The 27,410-nt window shown below is 37.9% G+C and overlaps 1 protein-coding gene across 4 annotated transcripts in view; it reads left to right on the plus strand.

Moving 5' to 3' along the window:
- Positions 1-27,410, plus strand: part of ZFYVE28 (zinc finger FYVE-type containing 28) — a 166,277-nt gene that overhangs the window by 1,229 nt on the left and 137,638 nt on the right. The window lies entirely within an intron of this gene.

Raw genomic sequence — 27,410 nt, forward strand, 5'->3', positions numbered from 1 at the left:
ATAGCTTGCTTTGTAATGAAATTATCTTCTGGCACGTGTTAAATAACAACTGTCTGGAGAGTGATCTTGTCTCGCTTGTGATGTTCAGATCGTATATGAAGGGCATTACTGGTTTTGAACATCTACATCATCCTTTTTTGTCCAGGCATTATAGCAGTCAGTATAGTTATTCACTTTATGAAGTACTTGATTTAATTTTGTCCCTGTCTGTCACGACCACCCACTTTTTCTTATGTTTTAATTTAAGTAATAGCATTAAGCCTCATTTTTGTAAACCTTCCACGCACATAGTCCTTTTGCCCAAATTACAGCCAGTATGCTGTGTTTTTTAAAAAAAAAAAGTTGAGGTGATACTGCAAAATAAAAGTTTAGATTGTGCTGGCTTTATGGCTTTTTTTATGTAGTCATAACCCTGGTGAGTACTGTTGAAGAACACATGCTTGTGTGATATTGCTGCTAATAACTGAAAGGAAAATAATTTAGAAATTAAGTAACTGAAAATACAGTAACAAATTACAGGTGGCTTTCAATAAACTTTGTTATTTGTTTATGTTTAATACCAAGCAACAACTAAGAGAAACAGTTAATGAATAAAAAGAAATATTGGTAATCTTAAATGAAGAAGAAATCATTGCAACTATAGCTTTTGTCACTATTTTTAATCAAAACTAATTAGATTTCACGTTAGTTTTCTTTTTAATGGAGACTTCATCTTTTTATGATAAAACTTACTTATTAATATACTGTTCCTTTGTTGTATGCTTTATGTTCAGCATCCAAGGTCTGTGTCAAACAGTGTATGCTTATATTTCTGTGGGGCTTCTCTGTGGTAAAGGAGCTTTCCAAGCCTGTTGCATGACACTGTGCCTCATAAATCAGTAACATCCCTTGCTGTTAGTTTAAAGCCAGCACCATGTCCTTTTTGTTGTATATTTAGACTTTCTTTCTGAATAGTTTTGGTTAGTTTCAGTACTTGCTACATCATTTTTGTACTTGTATTCAGAATGGGCTACTGGCAAATTGTAATAGCATGTGTTCCTTCAGAAACAAGCATTTTTTCTGATGTGCCTATTGAATTAGTATGGATAATATAATTAAATACACAGAAGAATTAGTATGGACAATATAATTAAATATGCAGAAGTTTGAATAGCACTCCTTTGGTAGAAAGTAAGATGGAGGAGCTCACATTCAGAGACTATAACTTTCCTGGTTATACTACTTGCTTTCCTATTTCGTCAAGGAATCTTTAGGATTCCTTCCCTTAAGGTTGGTGGGTTCCACAGTCTTATTTTGAATATAATGTATTTTGAAGATGACTTTTTTTATTATTCATTCTGGTGGGGGTCATCACCACTAGTGACTTAGGTTGCTTAGTTATAATCCTCTGTTTAGGTACTGTGGATGCCAGGTATGTTTTATCAGTTAAATTTTGCTACTACCAATAATGGGGCACACTTCTTTTGAAGTATTCCAGATCCTACTATTAATGTAATAGGACTTCTGCATGGCAGCAGATTTTGGTGGTACTGGGCTTTTGGCCTATGGCTTTGATTGCCACTCAGAGATACTTTGAAGGGGGGGTGTGTGTGTGACAAAGAAGTGCAGCAGATTCACAGTACAGCCTGTTCAGAAACCTGAATATATCGTTTAGCTTAATCCCAGGGGAACTATTTCAAAATTCTTCCTAAAAAACCCCAACCCCCAAATATGTAAATTAATTCAGCTTAATCTTTGTAAATGGGGGAGAAGAGGAAATGGAGTAGAACAGATACTGTTTAACAAGATGGAATTACGAAGCTATCAGGATAATCAGCAAGTTACTGTAAGATGCAGGGACCTGCATCTAGGCAGATATTTACTTGGTAACTGCTGCATCTCTGTCTGAACATAGCAAGGATGGGAGAGAAAATGTGGGTGTAGGAAGTGGAAAGTTTTGACTAATGTCATGAGCATGTCACGAGAACAGCACGACTTTCCTAGATCCTTGTGCAGTCAGTGCTCTTCCTGTCCAGCCCTATTCTTCAGGTATGCTGATATACCAGATTTTAATAACCTGGATCAAATGCTGATGGTAGAGGTAACCAGAGAATGAAGTAAATAGCAGTGATGTGATCTGTGTAGTTGGTAGGAGGCAGACTTTTAACTGGTGTATTAGAGAGGGAGCAGAGATGAGATTTTGTTTCCAGTTGCCTGTGCCACATCAGTTGTTTAGTTTTTTTAAATGTTGTCTGTAAGATGTGTTTTCCTTTGGGGGACCACAGACTCAATGCCTTAAGTTTTTGAAGGGGGGTTGGTGTTTGCTTTTGAACCAGGAGAAAATGGAGAGGAGTGATTTGAAGCAATAGTCTTCTTGAATTGCAGCACACTGGTGGAAAAAAGAGTTATTCTCTTTGACCTCCTCAGGACACTGCAGGTTTCCCAGGCACTGCCAACTTTCTGAGACAAAGGATGATCCCTTCTAAATCAAAATATTTGTCTGTATGCACAGATAAAATAGAAATATTTCTTGTCACTTCAGGGAATTTCTTATCTTGTACCTTCTGCTGCTGGAGCATTCCACAGGTGTCAGGTCAGAACCTGCTCCCAGGCAGATCTGAACATCCAGCAGAAATAGGGAACTGGACTGGTTGTACAGAGTTTTGAAATGCATTTGATATCCAAAGTATTCAGAATAATTTCTCTGAATGCTGCTGCTTAAATCTAGAGACAAGCTTGAAAAAAGCATGGGTAACTAGCTCACTGGAGTAGCTCTTTTGAATTGAACTCAAGTTTATTAATATTTTGAAAGAACTGTTTAGTGTTTGACAGGGGAGAAAAAAGTCTGCCTGTAACCACAACTTCAAGATGTTTTTAATCTGTTTAGCATAACAGAGTGAAATATCTTCAGTGTATATTTATTTTTCATGTTTTTATTTTTTAAAAATATTGCTTATTTTGTGTTTACATCTATGAATCTGAATAAATTTTTACCTGGAGAACAAAAGCCAAGGAATATGTTTTTTCATGAGACCTTACCTTCTTTTTTTTGATATTTCTTTCAGTTGTGCATTCACTAACCTAATTTTTTGCTCCTAGTTTCTTATACATAGTAAAAGAATGCAAACTTCTTGTGGTAGATGTTGAAGAATTTCTTATGTTCCTATAATCCACACAAAATTCATGGTCATTGGTAGTAAAGATACTGCTTTGTGAATGCTTTGTCCCAGCTAAATGATGCTCACAAGGCTTGCATAAGCCTGGAGATTTTGTATGATTTTTTTAAAAAAATTTTTTTTTAACACCCCTCTCCTCTAAGATTGACCAAGGTACAGCTGTGCTGTTAGTATCTGTTTTAAATAAAAGGCTGTGTAACTCCTGTGAAGATGCAAAGATGAATTTACGGAAATGGCCCCAACTTGTAGCTAGGAGTGAGCACTTACTGACAAGTAGGTACTCAGCAGACCTCTTTCACATGCTTCAGTGGTCATGCATCTTCTCCCTCTGGAGTGTTTGGAGATGCTTAGCATTGTAGTTGCTATCTTCCTGGATATTTGTTTTGAAATGCTTTTCATTGGTTTCTTTTTAAAATCTGATCATTACTTTCTGCAGCTGGGTTAGCAGATGCATCTTCAAGACAAGCGGTTCTTGCTGCCTGTTAACATGTTTCTGCAGTGGTGCTCTCTGATTGGAAGTAACATTTAGGTATAAGTGGAATGGCAGGTACTTGGAGAAGGCTTGTTTCTGTGTTTGTGCATAGTGTCTTTCTCTAACTTTCTTAAGGATCTTCTTTCGTAAAACGTAGCTTAGTAAGTAAGCCATAGCTAGTCATAACTGTTGCTAATAATGGTTGAAGGACTTTGAACAAAGGATAGGTATGCTAATTTAAAAAAAGGCCTAAAACATGAGATAGTAAATGGGTATCTTGGAAGATCTCATGCAAGTTAGAGGAAGAGAAAGCATTCCTAGGGGATCAAGAGCAATCCCCTAAAGTAGAGAAGTGAGAACCAATGGCAGAAAAAAATTATTCAAATGACCCCTAGGAGCTTCCGCATTACTTTGTGGAAGGAAAAGTGTTTAAAAAAAAAAAAGTCAAAAAAAAAAAAGTCCTAGGTGAGTGTTGAACATTAAAAGCTGCACATAAGGTAATCTTTCTCAGCAGTGTTGTCAGGGTTGCTTAGTGGCAGAGCTGATTCAAAGAAGTAGAAGATGGGCAATAAAATAGGAAATAGTTAAAACCGAATATTTTTTTTTAAGGAAGAGAAGAAACATGTTTGTAGGAATTTTTGTAGGAAAAAATTACTTGTAAGTAGAAAAAGAGGAAGGGGGTCTTTAAAGATTAATAGAAGCTTGAACTTTAGAAGAATGGAAGATAATAAATTATATAGTCAACTATGTGCTTAACATACTGCAAAGAGCATTTTTAAAGTTGGTTTGGTAGAATGAGATGCAGGAATAGGGAGAGTTATTTTAAGTGGTGTTTTGATGGATGGAAATGGTAAAAAATGAAAAAGAAAAAAGCTACTGGAGTAGCCAAACAACTGTTCAGACTAGTTTGGGGGGAGCAAATGAAAAACAAAGGATGGTTTTACAGCGTGATAGGTAGAAAGCAGTTAGCATCTTATTTTAGCTACGATTTCCAGATTTTAAAAGTCAAGTGTTTATTCTTCACAGAAGAGAAATAGAGTGAGTTCATTCTTGGCAAAAATGTCTTGGAGGAACCTACTTGAATGAAGAGTGAAAGAAGAGGTAAATGCTATTTGTAGCATAAAGCTTCTTTTTACTGGTGCCATATAGTAATCAAAGCCTTTGGGCACAGCAGTTTGTGAACAAAACTTGTTATTTAATGTAATATTTATATTAACTTCTAATGACTTTCAAAGACAGAAGAATGAGGAGTTTTTCTAACTTGGGGAAACAGCAGTTACTGGGTTTTTGTAAGTCTTCACTGTTTTCATGATCAGCTCTTTGATCTCAATTATCTGCTTAATTATTCTTGTTGCTCCTGTCTGATCAGAGGCTGCAGCTATTGAACCACATTAATCAGTGTTATTGATAACAACCCTGAGGAAGGCAACTTATACATTATCATACATTATTTGGTTTTAGAGTTTTGCATACTGAATTGCTTCATTTTAGAAGCACCATCTAGTGGTTTGAACACAAGTGTGGAAACTAATAATTCTTTGCTGTTTTATTCTAGCTCTGCAGCTGACTGAAGACAATTACCTGCAGTCATATTGTTTCTTAGCCTTTATTTTACCTGTAGCTGCAAAAGGGAAGTAGGTAACTATTGCAGTTGTCTATTAAGAGAATTGCTTGGCTGTTCTTAATTACTGATGCGAGAGAAATACATACGCCTTGCGAAATTATTTTTGATGTGGATTACTGTGAACAGAGTCATAGTGTATCAGATGAAAGGTCCATCTAGCCTGGTGTGATGTCTGGTGGTTGTCTCTGTCTCCTGTAACAGATGCCTAGGGAAAAAAGATGAGATGAATAAAACCTGATATTTCCCTTGGGCTTTTTTTTAAACTTATGGTAGTCTGCAGCATGGGAGTTTGCTGAGATGCAGATTGTACCCTTATAGTTCAGTAGCTCATGTACATTTTGCCTTAAAATGTCTAATCATTTCTCGATTCATTTATACTTCTGGTCAGTAATGACTACTGGCTTCTCAGTGCTTAAAGCTGAGTTTCATTGTAGTGAGGTAAGCATTTTCTTTAAAAACTTTTGCAAGCAGCCATTGGTGTGACCTAATGTGCTGCCCCTTGTCCTGCAGAATATCTTCTGCTCTTTCTCTTGGAAACTTGATTTGGATATTTAGATTCTGTTGTTCTCCTACCCCCACATGGTGGTACTTAGCAGAATTTAGGAAGAGTTACTTTTTAAAGATCACAATGCATTCTTCCTAGGTTATTTTAGGAGAATGACAGAACAAAAAAAAACCCCACCAAAAATACCCTCTGCATTGGACCACAGAAGAATATTTTCTTACTGAACTAACTGAAAAATAAACAAGGCAAATACTTTTGACATGCTTCATTTAACTGCTTTAATAGTTATGATTATCTACTTTCTTGGCAGTTGTGCTAGCAACATTCATTTAAATTAATTCCATAAAACTATTTTTAAATAATGATATTAAACATACTCGGCCTTCAATTAATTTATTCTTGTTTGCCTCGTGATTGAAGACTGACCAACCTTCATAGTGCATGTGAAAGAGCAAGTTTCTCCAGCTTGGTCATTTCACTGGAGGATGCAGCTAAATTGCAATCTGTCTTACCTATTCTCAGCCAAGTATTTCTTTTTATGTTGGAAGTACAAAATATTCCAACTCTTTATTATATCTAAAATTAAAAGCTGGGTGTTGTTGGCATAATGGCCATATGCCCCCTGCTTGCATTCAGGAAGTGATCTGCTGCATTCCGTGCTAGCTAAAGTTGTTGAATCCTGTAAACTCAAGCTATCCCTAAGTCAGCTAAAGCAGAGCACTTAACCTATGTCTGATGGATAGCTCAGTGTAATAGAATATGGTTTTCCTTTGAGGCAGCATCAGCTGCCAGCTGTTTGAAAATAGGTGAGTGACAAAAGTTGTAATGCTTTTTATAGAGGTCTAGATTTAGGATATAGGAAAGGGTCAGTCTTTTGGGGAGGTGGAACATTTGGACAACTTAAAGGACATGGACCTGTTGGAGTGAGTCCAGAGGAGGGCCACGAAGATGATCAGGGGCTGGAGCACGTCTCCTGTGAAGACAGGCTGAGAGAGTTGGGGTTGTTCAGCCTGGAGAAGAGAAGGCTCTGGGGAGACCTTATAGCAGCCTCCAGTACCTAAAGGGGGCCTACAGGAAAGCTGGAGGGGGATGGTTTATCAGGGACTGTAGTGATAGAACAAGGGGTAATGGCTTTAAACTGAAAGAGGGTAGATTTAGATTAGATGTAAGGAAGGTAATCTTTACTGGGAGGGTGGTGAGACACTGGAACAGGTTGCCCAGAGAGATTGTGGATGCCGCCTCCCTGGAAGTGTTCAAGGCCAGGTTGGATGGGGCTTTGAGCAACCTGGTCTAGTGGAAGGTGTCCCTGCCCATAGCAGGGAGGTTGGGCTAGATGATATTTAAGGTCCCTTCCAACCCAAACCATTCTATGATACGGCCTTCCTGTCGCAGTATACCTTGCTGCTATAACTGGAAGGTCTGGCTCTTGCTTATTTTGATGATGTGGGTCAGACTTACTACCTCATGTCTGTGTATTTCTGTTCTACCCTTCAGGCTGTAGGATCTTCCTTCTTGTCTCCCCAGTAGTTAGAGACTTTTTTGCATTACTTCCTCAGGCCTCTAGCCTGGCAATTCTTCTTGATCTTTTGATTCCTCTACATTCACCACTCTCTCCTCCCTGTAGTATTATCGCTTTTGATCCTGTTTAGGAATAAGATGCCCTGAAAAGCTGATCAACAGGAACTGAGTTATGAAAGGAAATAGAATTCTGCAGTGAGGCTGTGGAAGTGTGTAACAATCTACAGCAAGGACAGTTGACCTCTGAGAGTGTCATGTAGGCACTGCCTCTACTTTATTCTGTCTTTGTGGGCCATAAGCTTGTTTTTCTTTTCTCTTGCAGGCCTTTATTTGTACTTGATAGCCGTTCAGAATGAATAATGTAAGGGTGAACATCATGTCAGTTCCATGTATACCATGCTGGGTGAATGAATGAAAGGAAAGCAAATGGGGAAAAGGACACTGAAGGGGAGACAGGTGAAGAAGATAGGGTGGAAGAAAATGCTTGGTATAGAAATGTAAGAAAAATAGTTTGAGGGAGGAAAAAGGGAGGATTACTATGCTACTCTTTCAAAATGCCTGCTCTTTATTTTCAAATGGGACACAGGTTAATTTAAATTGGGGTGATGTTTATGCTGGAATGTGTTAATTCCTGCCATTGACTGGCACTTTGATCTCTGAGAATTATAGGTGGTTGAAGCTAAACTAACCGGATGCTCAGGGTGTTCTGCATTTCTGCTTTGCATTCTTCTAATTCTCACCTTCCTTTGTAAACCTTTTAATGTAGGAGATGTTTCCTGACATTCTGAACTTCATCAGATGTTCAAAACCCCAGTTTATGCAGGTTATTGTTTCCTGCCATGAAAGGAGCTTAGCATGAAAAGGGTCTTGCATGTTTGTCTGTAAGTGGCTTTTGGATGCTTGTCATCTAGGAATCTTGTTTTAGGAATGGTATGGGCTCTCATATCAGTGCCTCTTCCTCTAATTCTCCTTCTGTAAGCACCAGTCTCCTGGCTGAAATGTCACTTTGCTGTGTTAGTCCAGCTGCTGGAGTTTGTGTGCTCTTACCATACAGATAAGAACATATCAGCATGCTTCCTATAAAACCTTCCAAATCCTCTCAAAGCACTGTCTGCTTTTACTTTATTTTCAAGATTCTCATATATGGAGTGCCTGCACTGCTGAACATATTATTTAATGGTTTTTTTAAAGTATTTTTTTATAAAGCTGGAACAGTATACCTGATCTAGTAGACAGCCTTACAAAAATATCTTGATGCAATTGAAATGATGTCATTTCATGGTGCAAGATGGATGGAAGCTCTTGTAGAATAAGGAAGAGTTAATATGATGTAAGGAGTAGGAAAAAATGTAAAGGGCTGTCAAACAAATCTCGTCTTGAACCCATGATTTATTTTGCTTTGTATTTTAAGAAGTCTTGCAGGTCCTCACTGAGATGTAACAGATGAAGTGGAAATGGCAACTAGGTTTTTCTGTGTCCCTTGGTGATGTATGGTGCATGTTCATCCTTGAACACAGTGGTTGCATGGTTACGTGAGTGTAGATCCTGTAAGGACGTGGTGCCATGGGTGAAATGTATTGCGTTCTTGCAAGTGTATGCACAGGCTCCATTGGGTGGTTGTAAAGAGGTATTAGAAAGTTTTGCATTGATTTTTCTGTAAGTCTGTTTCTATTTGATATGTATGCTTCTTGTAGGGAGTTCGGCCAGATCTGGAGGTCTGTTTTGAAGACTATAGGTAGCAGTGGATTCTTTCAAGAAACGATCTTCCTGTGTACCTCATAGCTATCTTAGAATTTTTGTATCAAATTTAGCATAAGAATATTACGTCATGATCAGCAGCAAATAATTAGAAGAGGACAGGTTATTTGATGTGCCTTATGTTAAAAAGTGCATATGGTTTACTGACAGGTGTTCACTGGTATAATTGTTAATTTGGCTAATATTTTCTTTATATTGAAGTGATTATTGAGCATTTTCTTCAGAACTGTTGTGTTCATGTTGGAGAATCTGGTTTCAGATATCATGGGGGTGTTTTGGAGGTATTTTATGGAAGGACGTTGTTTGTAGTTTTACTGTATTTTGACAATTTTTTTGTTAATTGTTTCATTTAAGCAATTCATTGAGTATGTTTGAGGAAGATAAATTATATCCAGAGGAAACGTCCTTAGTTTTTAGTATGACTTTTTTTTTATTTTGGGGGTGGGTTTTTTTGATTGTTTTCTTGTTGTTGTTGTTGGGGTTTAAAAAATTTTTTTGCTTAGGCTATATCATACCTCTCTGTGTCTGAAAGTTTTGTTTGCTGTTTGCGATGGCTTTTGTTTCCGTAACAAAGATAAAGTCTTCCCCCTAGAATTTTTTGGGGTAGTTTTGCACATAATTGCAGACTTGCTACAAATTTCTTTGCCCTCTTGATTTCAGTCAGGATACTTGACAAATGCTATACCTGATAATAGTGGTGACAGGAGGAAGGCAGGTACTGAAGTAGAAAGGCAGTAGGCTTTTTTCTCCACTTCTCTCACTAGAAGAGGCAAGGAAGCAAGGCTTGTTATTGGGCTTTTATCTTTATTTCAGAGCATGTATTCCCTTGACACTTCAATTTTTTTGTCCAGTTATTTTTAAAGGTATATTTTCTCAATTAATCAGACAGAGTATTTCCTTTGACAATTAGTTTCTTTAAGAAAGCCTTTAGCCTTAGGTTTTATGTATTTTCAGTTGATGTCTTTTTTTCCTATTGAACTTTGAGAGTTACTATTTGGCATTTTCATAGTAGACAGCGCTGTGTAGAGTTGATAAAAAGAAACCAGTATGTTAATGTTAAAATAACTCATATCTCTGAATTTTAAAGTATTTTTAGATATGGGACTAGAATGCAACTTTTTCAAAAACGAATGCATCTTAAAAGCCATGACATGCTTTTCAGTATAAAAAAATTAAAATAATTTTTTACTCTACATTAGAAATGGTCTGTTAATTTCTTGATGTAATATGCATATATCAATCTATATGTACATATATATACACACATATATACAGTCTACTATTCTGATGTTAACAAAAAAATGTAGGTAAATTGAAGGTGCCTAGCTGCTTTTGTTTCCTGCATGAAACAAAGGGGTAGTGCATTGTTTAAATTCAGCTGACTTGATCGGTGCTTAATAAGCTTTTTGATTAGTTTAGAAAAAATGTGTATTAGATAGTAATTCATGCTTTTTGAAAAAAGATAAACTGTGTAAGACTGTCATAAATAATACTTCATGAGTGCTGCTGAAGAGTTAATAGGTGACAACCTTTCTCCTGGTAACATTAGTTTTAATGCAAGAAGGCTAAGAACAATTTTTGCTTAAGCCCAGAGTCATTTGTTATCAGTCAGGTCAAGCAATGAAATGCTGTGAGGTTGGTTCCAGCTCTCTTTATAGTTATTTCTCTCTCTCTCTGTCTATATATATCTGTGTGTGCCTGCGTGTTGTGCGTGGTCCAAAACTTGTGTATCATCTGTGCATCTTTCAAATACAAATAGTCGTTCTTCCTAGCTTTCAAATGGGGGACTGAGGCATGAAGGTGAGATGAGGTTATTCAGTGCCCTTAAACATAAGCTGATAGCCAAACTAGCCAGAAAAGCTTAATTTGGGGGTTTCTTAACCATTTTATTCCTCATTTGCCACTTCTCCCTGTCCACTACTTTATATGAGATTATTTTTCCTTTTAGGTTACCCTGCAATAACATTTTACAGCTGAAGCAGCAGACCAGATTGTGTGTACTTTGCTATTCAAAGATTGGAGTGCAACTTACTGTTGCCATATGTTAAGATTCACTGTCCCACTCTTGCTTACAAATGAGAATGTATGGGAGATCGGTAATGGTGATTTTCAACTGTTAGTTATGTTTAAACCAATGCCTCACTAACTGTGCCTCCAGTTAGTTCTGTCTGTCTGTCTCATCTCCCCCTTGTGATAAAATCACTGGTGCATGTTGACATGCAAAGCTGCTGAGGGGAAAACTGTTTCCTTCTACTGAAATGCTTCTGTAATTTGGACGGTGGGGCATGTCTTCCAAGTCAGTAGCTGTCCACGAGTCCTAAGTGCAAAGTATAGAAAATCCATTTCATTGTGGTGTGGTATTTTGCTTACAGATGCTTTGTTTGGTTTGTGTAAAACAAAGTTGATGAGGTGATAAATGCCGCATGATAAAATAGGAATTAGAAGTGTCTCTTAAATGCTGGCATCTGTGATGTATATAGGTTTTACAGTGTTGGATAAAAGTTTTATCAGTAATGACTAAGCTTAACCTTTGAACCTGTTTGCTGCAAACTTTGTTTGATAGTTACTCCATATCACAGCTCTGGTTACTTAACTGTGTTACCATATACTGTTTATGACTCCCTCCTTTTACTGCTTATTATGCAACTTTTCTATTACAATGACCTACATTTTCTGTAAAGTTCTGTAAGGTATGGTCAAATGTATTAGTGCACTAGTGATCCCTTCAGAGCAAAGGGAGATGTAGTCACTTTTCTCCCATGTTCACAATACATGACTCCTATCAAGAATCTTTGTGCACTCCCTTGGTGAATTTTAAGTCAACCAAGGGAATGCAGAAGGTGCAGAAATGATGCTAGTGCACTGCTGGTGCTTCAGCTTATGGCCATGTACTCCTGTCTTAACTCCCTGCTGTTAGTATTGGAAATTGTGTGACTGTGTTTTGCATTGGATCAGCTTTCTAATACAGGTGGAAACTTACTTGCTTTGTTTATATAATTTTGCAGTCTCAGTTGTCAGCTTAATCAGGGAGAGGGGCAGCACACATTCCTCTTTTGGTAGCAGCGTGGTCTTAATACTACCTTTTACCAACTATGGGGTGGTATCTTCAGTGTCTTTAGTGCTTGTGTCTTATATTGTGTTCATAATATAAATACTGGTAAAATGAAACACTAATCTAAATTACACCTATTGTATTGCTCTTTCTTTTGTATGAAAGATGTTAATTCTTGTAATGCAGAGAGCAGTCTGAAACCCAGGTGAAGTCACATGGGACTAAGAGTTGGACTTCTGATTAAGTTCTTTACTGTAAAACAGGCGCACCCAAAGTTATTTTTAGGTGACATAAACATTTTACACAAGGTCTGCACCTTAATGCAAGTAATCTTGCAGTGACAAAGGCACAGATAGCATTTGCTGGAAGCAGAACATTGCAGAAGTAGTGAGGCAAGGCAGTGAGCTACGAAAGCGCAGGGTTTTCACATTCTTGAACTACTTGATGCTTTGAGCTAGCTGTTCTTTCAAAAAAGAATTGTGAAGGTACTAAAGTATTTGGTTAACGCTCGGTTGCGTGTTTGGCATATCTGTTCTCTTTCAAGTTCAATATATGAATTGTCAGACCTAGAACTTGCTAATTTGGGGCTTGGAGCCAGTAAAGTGAAGGATCAGCTAAGTACACTATTTCAACATTTTAAAGAAAATTAATTTCAAAGCCTTTAAAAGCCTTTCTTCTATTTAATTTTCATCAGCTGGCTCAGAATTCATATATTTTAATGGCAGTATTGTCAGATAACGTAACATTTTTCATTGTGTTCTTACTGGAATGAGACTAAAAAAACTAAGAAAGGGCAGAAGTACAAATACTTGTTAAATTTAATTTTAGCCAAAAGAAGTTTTTTTTATCTGCACTTTGCTTACTCGAAAGCTAGCAATAAAACTTCTGCGGTGCTAAATACAAAAGTAAGACCTGGGATACACAAGTACAGGTGTTCTTTTATTTTGTGGATTCCTGCCCCCCCCCCCCTTTGCCCCCCAAGAGTAGAGCACTATCTGCACAAGCCACTGCATTCTGCACTGAGTGTGCTTTATAGTGGTGTTGAGTGGTCACAAAAAGAGCTAAAAGCTTTGCTGTTTTTGAGGAGCTACTCTTAAAGCAGCAGAAGTTTCTTCTAGGGAGCTTATTTGCTTAAGCAACTTAGGAGCAATATGGTTGATGATATTACAGTATGCGTTCCATATTTATGTGCCTGCTTCCCTACTCTATAGCCCATTAGATCCATGTGGAGCAATTAAATAATTCATATCTTAGGTGTAGGAAAAAGGCAACATCATGGATAAGTGCTGCCTTCCTAGATGTTAGTCCTACTCAGAACACCTTCTGTTGGTGGGGGAAAAAGAATTTTCTTTTATTCTTATCACCTTTCTCTCTGGATAAAACAATGTGTTAAGGGAAGTCTAATCTTAACTTGCCTTCAGAATTTTTTCCAAATTCTGATTACTTCTGAAAAATGAATGAGTGATTTGCTGAGGAATGTGGGTATTGAGCAGACACTGTCTATAAGCAGTGTTGGAGCACCCTCTGCAGCCTCATAGTAATATTTAAATGAGCTTTGTACATTTCTGGTGATAGATTAGTGGGTATGAATATCCAAAAAAGAATATGAAGTATCTAGGTGCTTTATACTGCTTTACAGGGCCATCAAAGTACAATGGTAGGTCCTTAGAGATAATAATTAATTAGCACATCGTAGACCTTCTGTGTCTATTATCTTAGTGTACCTCTCCTGGAAAGAAAACTCTTAACAGTTGCTGTAGCTTCACTGCAGTTCAGGCTGAAAAGTAAAGGAATAGCATGTCCAATGGGAATTGCGTGAGAATTAGTTCTGTATGATAGGCAAATTATAATGCTGTTTAATAAAGTAAGGAAAAAAGCTTAAGAAGTACGCCCCTTTTGAACTGTCAGTGATCATGAGATCACAAGTTTCCAAGATTTGCTAACCTGTGAGTCATTTGAGAGCTCCACATTCAGCAACAGACTAATCGCTGGTGTCATGCTGGGACATTGGTTGGGGTCAGGTTGGGGAAGCATGTGGCCAAGTGTATTTACAATGCTGTGGGCTTTTTGCAGACATCTGTGTTTCTTCTAATCTGCTGTTGAACAGCCTGACCTTCCTTAATTTATGAGCCACACTAGGATGCAGAATAATGTAAGGCATTCAAGACTGCACAACTGAGCCATGAATGTCTTGTGATTTGTTTTCATAGGTGAATGCTGTTCTTAACATAAAACAGTAATTTACATTTTTTTCTATAATGACTTATTAAATCAATGACACTGTATATATATATATACACCAGGATCATGTCAAGCCTTCTTTGTGCTTCTTCAATATCTTTAAGTGATTCATTCAGAATATTGTAATGATAACTAATGACAACTAATGAAGCATATAGGAATTTTCTCTGCTGTGTCTGTGTAAAATTGCATGGCTTTGGGTGATGCTATTGTAGCTTTCATAGATGAATTTGGAGCTGTGCAAAAAAATCATAGAATTGTAAAAAGGATGACGTTGGAAGGGACCTATGGAGACTGTCTAGTCCATCCCACTTTCTCAGGACCATGTCTAGTCAGGTTTCTTTGAATGCGTCCAAGGATGGAGACCCCACAACCTCACTGGGCAACCTGGGCTCAATCACCCTTACAGTGAAAAAGTGTTTCCTGATGTTCAGGTGGAATTTCCTGTATTTCAGTTTGTATCCGCTACCTCTTTTGCTCTTGCTGGATATCACCAAGATATGTCTGTCTCAGTCTTCTTTCCACCCTCCCATCAGATATTTATACAGATTGGTAAGTTGCACTCTGAGGCTTTTCTTCTCTGTCCTAGTGTGACAAATGTTCCAAGGCATGAATCTTTGTGGCCCTTTGCCAGACTCTCTCCAGTATGTTCATGCCTGTGTTGTACTGGGAAGTCCAGAACTGGACCCAGAGGTCTCTGGTGAGATCTAGAGGTCTCACTAGTGCTGACTAGAAAGGAAGGATCACCTTCCTCGACCCACTGGCAATTCTTTATCTAATGCAGTCCAGGATGCTGTTGGCATTCTTTGGTATAAGGGCTTATTGCTGGTCTGTTCTTCAAATTTGGCAAAAATGGTTTTCACCATCTCTGGACAATCTATTGCTCTTCCTTCATAATTAGTTCCCTTCTAGCTCTCAATGCCAACTACTTTTTTTCCTGCAAATTTATCTAGTTTCTTCCTCTCTTAATCCCAAAGAGATATGAAAAAGAAATCTATTTCCTAACTTCTTCCATACTGGAATGGTGGTTGTGTCTTTTTGTTTTGTGTGCTTTGGGTTGTTTTTTTTTCCACCTCACTGCCCTAAATGAGTTTTGTTTTTTGGTTTTTTTTTATATACTTTTATAGGCTACGTTTTTTGAAACCTCCTTGTTTCTTTTCTGCTTCTTTTCTAGTTTGAGATGTAGATCATCTACAAAGCTTGATAGGCAGGGCTTCAACTAAGACAGCAAGAGTGTGGTATGGACTAGAATGCACATCTGTGGTAGCTTACAGGTGATCTTGTTTTTATTGGTGTTAGGACATTGAGTCACATTCGGTTGATATGTTGTAATTAGCTGATCCTTCTTTGCATTCCTCATTAATTAGAACGTGGTCTTCTATATTGGGTCTGGCTGAGATGGAGTTAATTCTTCCCATAGCAGCCCTCCTAGTGCTGTGCTCTGCATTGGTGGCTAGAAAGGTGTTGATAACACACCAGTGTTTTGGCTGCTGCTGAGCAGTGCTGGCACAACATCAAGGCTGTCTCTCCAATATTTTCACCCCCCCTCAACAGCAGGCTGGGGCTGGGCAAGATCTTGGGAGGGGACATAGCCAGGACAGCTGACCTAAACTAACCAAACAGCTATTCCATACCATATGATGTCAGCTCAGCTATAAGAGCTAAGTGAAGGGAGATGGAAGGGGATGCATTTTTGTCTTCTGGAGCAACCGCTACATGTACTGAAGCCCTGCTTCCCGGAAAGTGGCCGGACATCACCTGGTGATGGGAAGTAGAGAATAACATAATTTGTTTTCCTTTGCTTTGGTGCGCAACCTTTGCTTTCACTTCATTAAAACTGTCCTTATCTTGACCCACGAGCCTTTTCTTATATTTTCTCTTCCCTGTCCAGCTGAGGAGGGGGCGTGATAGAGTGGCTTTGGTGGGCACCTGGCACCCAGCCAGGGTCAACCTACCACATCTTCACGAGTACTTTCCACTTTGCGATTTTGTAGAGTATCATCCTATTGTTTTTTGGATTGTGTCTGTTAAGACCTTGAACTTGATGTGGTGATGCAGTTGGCCCAATTTTACAGCGTGCTGTGACCATTTCTTACCCTCTGCCTTGGTCCTGCTGCTTCCCCAGCTTTGGTACTTGTTGGAGCCCTTCCTGAGCTGACTCAGACTAGAAGAAAACAGTTTGGGGATGTGTAAGGAGACCTGAACTGACCTCTTTTCTATACTCCTTCCTGCCCCTTGGAAAGCTTTTTGGGTTTTTGTTGTGTTTTTTTTTTTTTTCCTCCAGATTTGCTAATTGAATCAGTTTGAGAATGAAAGGCTAGATGAGCTGTAGCCTTCTACAAGAACTGAATAGTAGCCAGTCAGGTATGCAGAAATGGGGGAGGAAGATTCAGAGAAATGGGATTACTCTTTTGGCAACAGCAAGTCATTAAAGTTAATCAGTGAAATTGAGTCAGTTTATTCAAATGTAAATTCTTTTCCTGCTTTCCAAAGCATTTTTCATGCCTTAATGCAATTCACGTGTAAGTGGACTATATCCACACTTCATTTTTCTTTTTTTAAAGGTGTATAGAACTGGCCCGTGGCAGCACTTGAAACGTGCTCAGATCTTAACAGCAAATAGTGTATACTTTAAAGTTACACAAGAAGTTAAACAGTCTTTATCTCAGGGCAACTTTATCTAGACTGTGTTCCTTTAGTTTGTTAATAAGAATGTCACATGGGTCAGTGTGAAGAGTTTAGTGAGGTGAAGGCATTCTTCTGTCTTCACTAGAGCAGTCTTGTAGAAGGGAGTTGAACTGACTTCTGTCCTTACTGGAAGAAAATAGTATCAGTAGTTTATTAACTTACTGTTCTTTCCAAGCTTACAAATTTATGCTTTATGTGTGCCTCCCCCTGTATCTTTCTAAGCTTCTCGGAATCTTTCTTGCTTTGTCTTCTCAGTAAAACAGGTTTTTTTGACTCTTTGGCTCATTTTTTAGGTATTCTAAGGGAAATTTTATTGGTTACTACTGATATGAGTAATATCTAGTTTTTAACATTTTATTTGATAGATATGCGTTTATTTCAGTACCAGAAACACACCTTTTCCAGGACTTTAAGTTTCTCCTTAGAGGTAACTTCTTAGTACTCTTCCATTGTAGTATCAGAGAAATGAACTCCAAACCTATGGATTTACGAACTTCTTAAAAAGCACAATTAAAACCTTTGCCTTCTTCCATATTGAATGAGATTGCAGAAGACAAATGAAGATCTGAGATACCCGAAATACACCTGAAGTAACCAAAGCTATTGAATGAGGCAGTAAAAATGATATTTTTCTTTTTCTTTTCAAAAATGTCAGAAAACAAGAAGGCCAGTTGTCTTTTTCAGATCCTTTGTTGAAGAAGGACAGGTTTTGACAGATAATTTTTCCTATTCAGTGAGTGATACTTGATTATTGGACCATACACCTTGCAAAAGTGTTGATTCTGTTTCATTCTAAGTCTTCTTGCCAGATGTATGTGTGGGTTTGTTTTTTGGTTTGGGGGGGGTTCTTTTTTTTTTTTTATGATGAACATGAGGAATTGTCAGTTTTGGTGGGAAAAATTCTTCTGGGAAAATAAATTTTGTACTCAGAAGCTTTGACTGTGGATGCTTTGAATATAGCTGCACTTGCTGATTTAGTTTGTGGTTTGCTTTGGCTTCTAAAATATCTATTTGCAGCATCCTGAAGGGCCTTTTTGTAGACTTTAGGCTATTTTTTAGGAAAGTTTCTAAAGAGAAAGTTCTTCCTGAAAAGAAAGTTATGGTTTGCTTTCTGTAATGAAACAACCTGAAGTCCAGAGTGGAGCTATTTATTCTTATGAGTTATTGCAGTAGAGGTTTTCAGAAGGTACCCATAAGCTGATGAAGAAGGAATACAAGAATTCAGCCTCTTTGTAAGTTTAGAGATGTTTGCATGCAAGGAGATCCTAGGACAGGGTTGCTGCTGTCTCTGCCAGCCTTGTGTTTAATGTCTGTGTGCTGCTGCCATAGAGCACACCTTGAACAGCCTTATTTTCTAAAACTATAAAGCTTTAGAACAAAACTATATTGACTTTTTCTGTCTTTTCCATTTGCAAACAGTCTGAGAGTATTTGCAATTATGTAGGCTTTACAAGAGTTGCAGGTAGGGAGGAAGGAATATCACCCCCTTTTCCTAAGGGAAGAGCTGTTCAAAGGCTAACTTTAGCCTAGTGAAGCTAGTCTGCTTCCCACATCAAGGAAGTGAAAGACACTTCTGCAGGAGAGAGTCTGTAGCATCTGTAGTTAGTTTTTAGTGTGACTTGCCACCTAGAAGAGCCCTTCTCTCCTGTTCTCTCTGTTGAGTCCTAAGCAGGGCAAGTCACGTTCCTGCAAGTCTAGCTTCTGTGAATAGTCCTCTTGGAATTCCTGAAGTGAACTGAGGAATCTGTTCTTAGCATTTGAAGTAGTATTATCTTCTCCATGATAAGTACTTTTGGGGTTTGCACATAAAATAATGATTTTATTTGAAATTTTAGAGATGTTGGAGAATAGAAATGTATCATAGCAATCAGTTAAGAGTTTGTATATGTTATATAGAATTCCTTCAGTTTCTGACTTTTTCTAAAGTCACGTTCTTTAAGAAAAAAATTAAATAAGCCTGAAAGACACTACAGCACATTCACAACACTCATGTTATCCGTAGGCTGTTTTTTCTGTTCTGACTTGGTCATTTTATCTCATAACAGCATCAGCTACCCTGAATCTTTGTTTTAAAGGTATTATGCCTTCCAAGAGTGGAAAGAAAAGACTCGTTAGAAGAGCTTTTTTAGTAAGATTTGCCACAACTTGGTTTATGTTTGAGTGCTTTCATATAGCTTTTGTAAATGGAATTTTTGTTGGTGCCAGAATGCTGCTAGTGGTAGCAACTGCCTCGAGGCAAAATCCAGTTACTGTCTCAGAAAGTTCACACTTTTTGTGGCTTATTTTTTGTTTGAGGACTGGAAGATATTGCATCTATTTTAAGGTAACTTGTTGGTTTAGTTGGATGGTTGGAAGAAAATAACTTTCCAGGATTGGAATACTGTATTTTAAACATAACACAATATATTTTGGCATTTAATTTTGCAGGTCTTAGTAGGTATAATTTTGTTGGTAATTTTATCGTGTCTGCTGAGAAGGTTGGAGAAAGGATCATTATCTTTGTTTTCTGTCTCTATACACTGTTTCTCACCTGAACTACAGAATCACAGAATGGCTGAGGTTGAAAGCAACCTCTGGAGGTCATCTGGTCCAACCCCCCTGCTCAAACAGAGCCATCCAGAGCCAGTTGCCCAGGACCGTGTCCAGACAGCATTTGAATATCTCCAAGGATGGAGACTCCACAACCTCTCTTGGCAACCTGTGCCAGTGCTTGGTCACCACCACAGTAAAAAAGTGTTTCCTGATGTTCAGAGGGAACCTCCTGTGTATCAGTCTGTGCCCACTGCCTCTGGGCCTGTCACTGGGCACCACTGGGAAGAGCCTGTTTCTGTCATCTTTGCACCCTCTCATCAGGTATTTGTAAACATTGATAAGATCCCCCCCTACCCCGAGCCTTGTCTTCTCCAGACTGAACAGTCCCAGCTCTCTCAGCCTTTCCTCATAGGAGAGATGCTCCAGTCCCTTCATCTTCATGGCCATTCGCTGAACATTCTCCAGTTTGTCCACCTCTCTCTTGTACTGGGGAGCCCAGAACTGGATGCAGCACTCCAGGCATGGCCTCACCAGTGCAGACCTGCTGGCAATGTTTTGTCTAATGCAGCCCAGGCTACCATTAGCCTTCTTTGCCACAAGGACGCATTGCTGACTTATGTTCAACTTGTCCACTAGGACCCCCAGGTCCTTTCTGCCAAGCTGCTTTCTGGCTGGGTGGCCCCAGCATATATTCATGCATGGGATTGTTCCTTCCCCTGGTGCAGGACTTTGCACTTCTTATTGAACTTCATGAGGTTCCTTTCAGCCCACCTCCAGCCCATTGAGATCCCGCTGGATGGCAGCATGACCTTCTGGCATATCAGCCACTCCTCAGTTTTGTGTCATCAGCAAACTTGCTGAGGGTACACTCTGCCCCATCACCCAGATCATTAATGAAGATGTTAAACAGGACTGGTCCCAGTATTGACCCCTGGGGTACACCACTAGTTACTGGCCTCCAACTAGACTGTGCCACTGATCATCACCCTCTGGGCCTGGCCACTTAGCCAGTTTTTAGTCCACCTCACTGTCTGCTCATCCAGGCTGTACATAAACAGCTTGTTTATGAGGATCTCATGGGAGATAGTGTCAAAGGCCTTACTGAAGTCCAGGTAGACAATATCCATTACTTTCCCCTTGTTGATCAGGCCGGTCACTTTATTGTAGGAGTTTTAACAGGTTGGTCAAGCATGACTTCCCCTTGGTGAATCCATGCTGACTACTCCTTGGTGTTCATATGCCTGGAAATGGTTTCCAGGACTAGCTGCTCCATCACTAAATTAAAAAGGTTTGTGACAGATTCTTCTTAATACCAGGAACTAGCCAAAATTAACTTCTTTGAGAAAGATAGTTAGGGTTGGTCAGGTCCCATTCAGCGTGCTCTTGGTTGTCCTTTCTCACAGCTCTCAGCAGAAGAAAGGGATTATTTTAGTATGGTTTACATTATAGCATGAATGCTGCGTTGATGTGGGTTAAAGTAGTTACCAGGATTTTGCTGGGCGGCTTCTGGTGTTTGTAACCCTCAGTATTTTAATTTCCATTGCCTGTGTTGATTTGGCTAAAGCTAGCAAGGGTCTACCAATATGTTACATGTACTCTTTTGACCATTGTCTGTGTAGATGAATGTCCCATAAAAGGCACATTTAGACATGGCCAGCTCAAGACTGCACAATTTAGGCCTTTTCCTAAAAACGAAGTGACCTGAAGTTGTCTTGATTTCAGTATTTTACAGCACTTTGCGTTCATGTATTTAACTTGTATATCTTGAAGTAAAGTAACCACCCTGGGGAATAACTGAAATTATGCAAAGTGGCTGTATTAGCCCCTGTTGTATCCCCACTGTCTTGCTCTTCTGAACATCAGCAAGGTTTGAGTTTTAACTGATATTTCTAGCAGCTTTTTCTAAAGAATTGGTGAACTCAAGCAAAAAATCTTACAAGAATGTGTCACAAAGCTTGGGTTACAGCTTGAATTAACAGTATGGTAAGACAGAGCCCTCAATTTGTCATATGAAAAATGCAGAAGTTTGCTTCTTAGATCTGAATTAATCTGATTATAGAGTACTAATCCCAAATTTGAATACCTATAGGTGTTTCTTCACTTCTGCTTTTCCCTTCAAGAAATTTAGAGTAAAATGTAGTTCTGTTTTTTGCTTTAGGGATGTCTTTTATCTACGTTGTTCATGAGTTAATTTTCTCCTGAACTGCTTTAAAATGGTCAGACCAGCCCTTCTTAATATATTCAATTTCTTTAGGAATCATAACCTATTCTTGTATTCCAACAAGACTAGATTTGCCCTGGTTTAGATTAGCACTAAATTGTGCTAAACAGTTGAAAAATATGTATTTCTTCAGAGCGATATCCTGGTCCTCTTCCAAGCCAAAGGGAATTCTGTCATTCACTTCACTGGAGGTAAAACTTCATACCCAGCTTTTGGAAGGTATTACCTAGGCTAAGACTTTCAACATAGGTGTTTTTTTTGTTTGTTTGTTTTTTTTTGGGGGGGGGGGGGGTCATGCCTAAACCTTTTCCTATGTGACTAGGAAAAGAGGAGTAACAATGTTTGGAAATGTAGTCACAGTGGTAATAACTTATCTTCTCCTGTATTTGGGCATAAGCATGTCTAACTAGTGTTTTCTTTCTTCATTTAAAAAAAAGAAAAATAATAAAAACTAAATTTGTGTGACGTACCTGCCCTGTGACTGAGCTTTCAGTAGCCTTTCTGTCCCTTATGTGACTTCCCTCACACAGCTCATAGGGGATTTGGTGCAGCCAATTGAATTATTTTGCAATTTAGCAATTTCATAGCATCAGCTAGTGTTGCTGCAATGTGCAGGAACAGATTCTTCAAACTGTGGCAGTGAGATTGAACACCTTCAGTTATTCTCAAAGGTGCTTTGTAATAATTGACCATGTAAATCTCCTTAGGTAATTAGCTTCCAGTATAGTAATTAATTTATGAAATCACTTAGTACATAAACTGATTGCACATCTTAAGTGGAGGTTACTCTGTGTTGAGAACTGGACAGTAAATACTTCTGAAATAGTTCAGCAAGTAACAACACTTTTAATCAAATATTCTAATTGTTTCCTCATTACCTGTAGTATGTAGTTGCTAGCTGAAAAGCACTGTTGCTCATCACCTGTTGTCTGAACAAATTTCTCTATGAAGAAGATTCCCTAACTTGTAAAACTAGAACATTTGAATGTCTAAGAACAGTTTAATTAAATAACTTACATGTTCTGTTTCTTACCATACAAATAGCAAAAATGCTTTCTAGTTGCAACATGTCAACTTTAACGTGAATTTTTGCTTATCAGAATTAGTGAAAGGAACAATATACATCCAAAATTATATAACCCTTTAGTGCAAAGGAACCAGGTAACTTTTGGAAACAGCTGAAAATGTTATCTTAAAATACTGTTTCCAATCTTAAGATTTAGCATCTTAAGTGCAGATTTTAGCAGGCTTTAGGAATGTGTTTTAATACAAATGTAATACAGCAGGTAGAAACTTGAGTGGCGCTTAGTGACTTAGCAGAAGTCTTCTTACTAGGCACTATAAACAACAAAGAGTTCTAAAACAGTAACCTCACTGAAAATCAGTCAAACGTGTTTGGGGGTTGTTTTTTCGTTGGTTTTGTCGTGTGGTTTTTTTGGTGTTTTTTTTATTCGAAATGTTTCCAGCAACTTTTGATAAGTGAATCTCTGCATGAGGTTGCTTTTGTGTGGTTATTAGTACAGGTAGCAAAGACTGCAGGGAAGTAGATACAGATTTTTTTTTTTTTCCTTTTGCCTTTCAGGCTTTACCAGGTTTGGCATATCTCTTGTTATTTGTTTTAATACTATTCATTCCCAGGTATAGAAGTGTCTGAGTGATAGTTGAATAAGCAGCATAACCTAGCAAATGATAATCTGCATACTGTGTTGCTTAAACAGTTCACAAAAGAATTAGGTAAACTAAGATTCATAAATGTTTAAACTTATGATGAAACTGATTTCTAGTAATCCCTCCTGGAATTCTTTCTCTGAAATGTTTAGCTGAGCAGCAGATGGAGATAAAGAGTACTTGTAAAGATAAATTGTGTCTTTTCTTGTTTTTTTTTTTTCTGTCTGTTTAAATAAGCAGCATGTATTTTTATCGCTGGTTAGGATCAAAGTGTGCACTGTTAAAGGCCAGCTGTTGACAAGGTCAGTCTATGTAGAATGCATTTTTTTCTCATCCTCCAAGATGTTTTTTGAAGTGAAATTAAAGAAACCAAAATGTCAACATCCGCGCCCGCCCCCCCCAAGTCCTTCAATTGCAATATTTTTTCTCCCTTGCTGTTGAAGTTTGTTGATAGCTCCTCAGTCTTCCAACCAAGCTCTACAAAGCTTCATTATAGGCCTGACTGGGCCCCAAAACCCCCAAAACTGCTACCACTACAGATAGATGTGCAAGATCAGAAATGGCTAAAATTACACCTTGTATTCTGATGTTTGCGGGACCACAGTATGCCTGGAATTTTCAAGCACATGGACACTCTGTAACCTGTAGCAAATATGATGCTAGATGATGGATGCATCAATCTTGTCACATAGAAAGTGACTTGGTCACAGTGAGGTGTATCAAGTGAAGTACAGGTAATAAGCAAAAGCTGCTAATACTTTGTCTTGTCCACTGACTGCCAATGATTTTTTTCTTTGGAAGAACAACTTGTCTTGTGTTGTTTATATGGTTAGTAGCTACTGTTGAAATACAGACTGTTTTGTGCTAATGTCTGAATGGGTTTTTGTTGCTTTTGGCACCTACAGGTGGGCAATGGTTCTGAAACCTAGCTGGAAATGCTATAAGAAAGAATGACATCAAGAGCTTTTCTGTGTAACATATAACTGTTAGTTGCCACATAGTTTGAAGGAATGGATTTAGGAATTCAAAGAATTTGTAGCTTCTTTTTAAAGGTAGAGTGCATTCTTCAACATCTCTTATGTTCTTTTGTTTTCTCTAGCAAAGAGCTAAAGCTAGTGCTGTGGCAGGTTTTAAAATGTTACTGAATTTGCACATGGGCCTAGAAACCAGGCATTCTTGAACACTGGTGTTGGGTCTTATAACAGATTTCACTACTTGCAGGCGAGTCATACAAAATCACTAACTTGTGTATAGGGCTGATGATCAAGCACTTTTGGGAAGATAGTTTACTAAAAACCCAAACCAGATGAGACTTTTCTGCTTATGTTCTAAAAGTCTCTGTTGAGTAACATAACATAAGTAAGATCTGCCTTTCCAAAATACATACTAGTGAATGGGGGGGGAATCCTACCTTTGAGTAAATTTTGTATGAAAATCTTTTATAGAATAGGTTTCAGTAGGGAAAAAACCACCCAGTTCTGTTGAGGTATGTTTTTCTTTATGCTTGGTCACTTTGTTCTTTTTTGTATTCTCTGTCCTTGCTTAATTAGTAATTAAAGCTTCTACCTGTTGATGGTTGGTGTTGCACAAAAAAACCCCCTTAATATTATTAAATTTGAATGACTGAAAACTTTCACAGCATTATCAAAGCCATTATTCTTCGAATTGGTTCAATTTTAATGTAGGTATTTGGGGGGGGTCAGACCCATATGCAATTTATTTAAAGGCATGTCTTTTTTACTTCCAATAGCAAAGAAAATTATTACAATATTCTCACTCATTGTTCCATTCTCCTCTGGATTTAAGGTCAGATTATCTTTCCGTGCTTTGTGGAGCACACTGAAAAGGTGATAATTAGTTGCAATTTAGTAATGGGCTATATTTTTGGCACAGTATACAGGAGCTGTGTGTGCCACATGAAACAGCTTGTGGGAATTTGTATTTCAAAGCACCTGATGGAGCTCCTGTTTGAGCCTGTGCTTAGCAGAACTGCTTCATGTGTGATTGACCAACCTCTAGAATAGCTTCAGATGTTTTTAAGATTTAACAGATCTTTATTTGGGAAATGTCCAAGTTACTATTTTACTTAAAATGTGCATTTTTTTCCTTAACTTTGATTTTAATCTGGAAATTTGTTTTTTACTTTACATAGGAAAGTTGATGAGAAAATGATAGATTTAGAAATGATACTGGGAAAAGAATGAGAAATGTGAAAGTTCAAATTTATGTATATTTCCGGAGTTATTGTATGCTTTCGAAGGAGGGATTATCCCAATCAAAATGTGGGGAGGAGTGAGGGAGGAGGGAAATAAAGCAATTTACTATGGTTATCTGGGAAGTGGAAGCAAGTGGCTATGAGGTACTTATTGTTTTTTTCCAGTGTTCTGAACTATTTCCTTCTTAAATCCTGAAGGTGTTTTTTGGTTTTGGTTGTTTTGGGTTTTTTTTTTGCATTTGGTAATCTGAGGAATACATGAACAAAATAGAGCTTCATGAGGGATTTATTGTGGTAGTTTGGCTGCTAAGAAACCTATGGTTAATATGGCTGGTTTGAAGATTAATTTGACTAGTTATGTCTCCTATTATATTATTTTTTTTAGAACGTTGACAATTTTTTAATTAAAGGAAAATGCCAGAGATTTTTTGATGCAATTTATTTTTTAGTGTTCTAGTTGGTAACTCTGTGATGAGACTACTGTGGTTAAATCATTGACTAAACGGTAAAAAGATACAAGGGACCAGAGCACAAAGTGCTTTACAAAATAAGCTATGGGTTATTTTGGATCTTAAACTTCTATGAATAATTTCAAATACTACACTAAATATGGACTCTAACGTAACTTCACTAAAGAATTTGTAATGTCTTGCATGACAACTGTTTCAGTGTTTTAGCGTGTCTTTCTGTCTAGAAATAGGCAAATGGTTTTGGTTATCTACAGTGTATAATTTGACTTTGGATAACCATATTTAGTTTTTCAGGAGGGATGAAATTTTTTGTAAATGTTAAGTGTGATAATTCACTGACAAGAAAGTTAAGTTTGAATCCTACTATTTGAAATAACACTGTTTAATACAGTGTCTGAAGCTGTAGATAGGAGTTCAGTATGAAAATTCTAACTTACCTTTTCTTGCCTGTCTTGCGCTCTTCTGTGTGATAAGCCTTGTGTGATATAAGGGGATACTGATCTGTAACAGGGTCTGTTTTTTTCTTTACATCTTAAATATGCCTTTTAGGCTGTTTTTGGAAGAACAGCAGCTGGGCAGTGTTTCAAAACTGGAAAGCATAAGGTTTAAAGTGACTGAGAGAAATAGTTGTCTTGGTTATTTAAAAAAAAAAAAAACAACACAAAGGACAAACAAAACCCAATGTTCAAATATAAACCTGACTGCCGTCACGCTTGATTTGTGGCTCAAAGGTGTGTTTTCGTAAAATCTGTTTTAGATTAAGCTTTTAAAATGGACTAAATAGGAAAATTGTCATTATAACTAATACAGTTACTTTTGTGTAAATCATTTTAATATTATCTTGCTCTTTTTTAATGGTGCTTATGCATAGTCTCTTATATTTATAGTGTAGCAATGATTAAAAAAAATACATTGCTGGACTACTGTGAGGAGTTAGAGCTTTTGTCTCGCTGGCTGTGGCAGAATATAGTTGGTAACTATTTAAAGTCTGTTCGTAGTTGCAAAGAAAGCTTCAGTGTGGAGTTTGTGTCTCATTTGACACTAGGGAATTGTATCCTGAAAGTAAGTCAGGAAATTAAACTTCATCAAGCTCTGTGAGCAGCAGAAGCACCATTTGCATGGTGAGGTGCACTGGCTCTGCAGAGCCCTCTCATGGAGGGTTGTCTGTGCTTGGGGTGAATCAGTTTACAAAACTGAATTGGCGAATGGTTCTTCAAAGGAATGCTATTTGCAAAAGATTACTTGAAATAACTATAGAGAACCTGTATTCTTTATGGACAATGCTAGTTCT

Source organism: Haliaeetus albicilla, chromosome 1 (assembly GCF_947461875.1).
Source record: "Haliaeetus albicilla chromosome 1, bHalAlb1.1, whole genome shotgun sequence".
NCBI classification, from domain to species: domain Eukaryota; kingdom Metazoa; phylum Chordata; class Aves; order Accipitriformes; family Accipitridae; genus Haliaeetus; species Haliaeetus albicilla.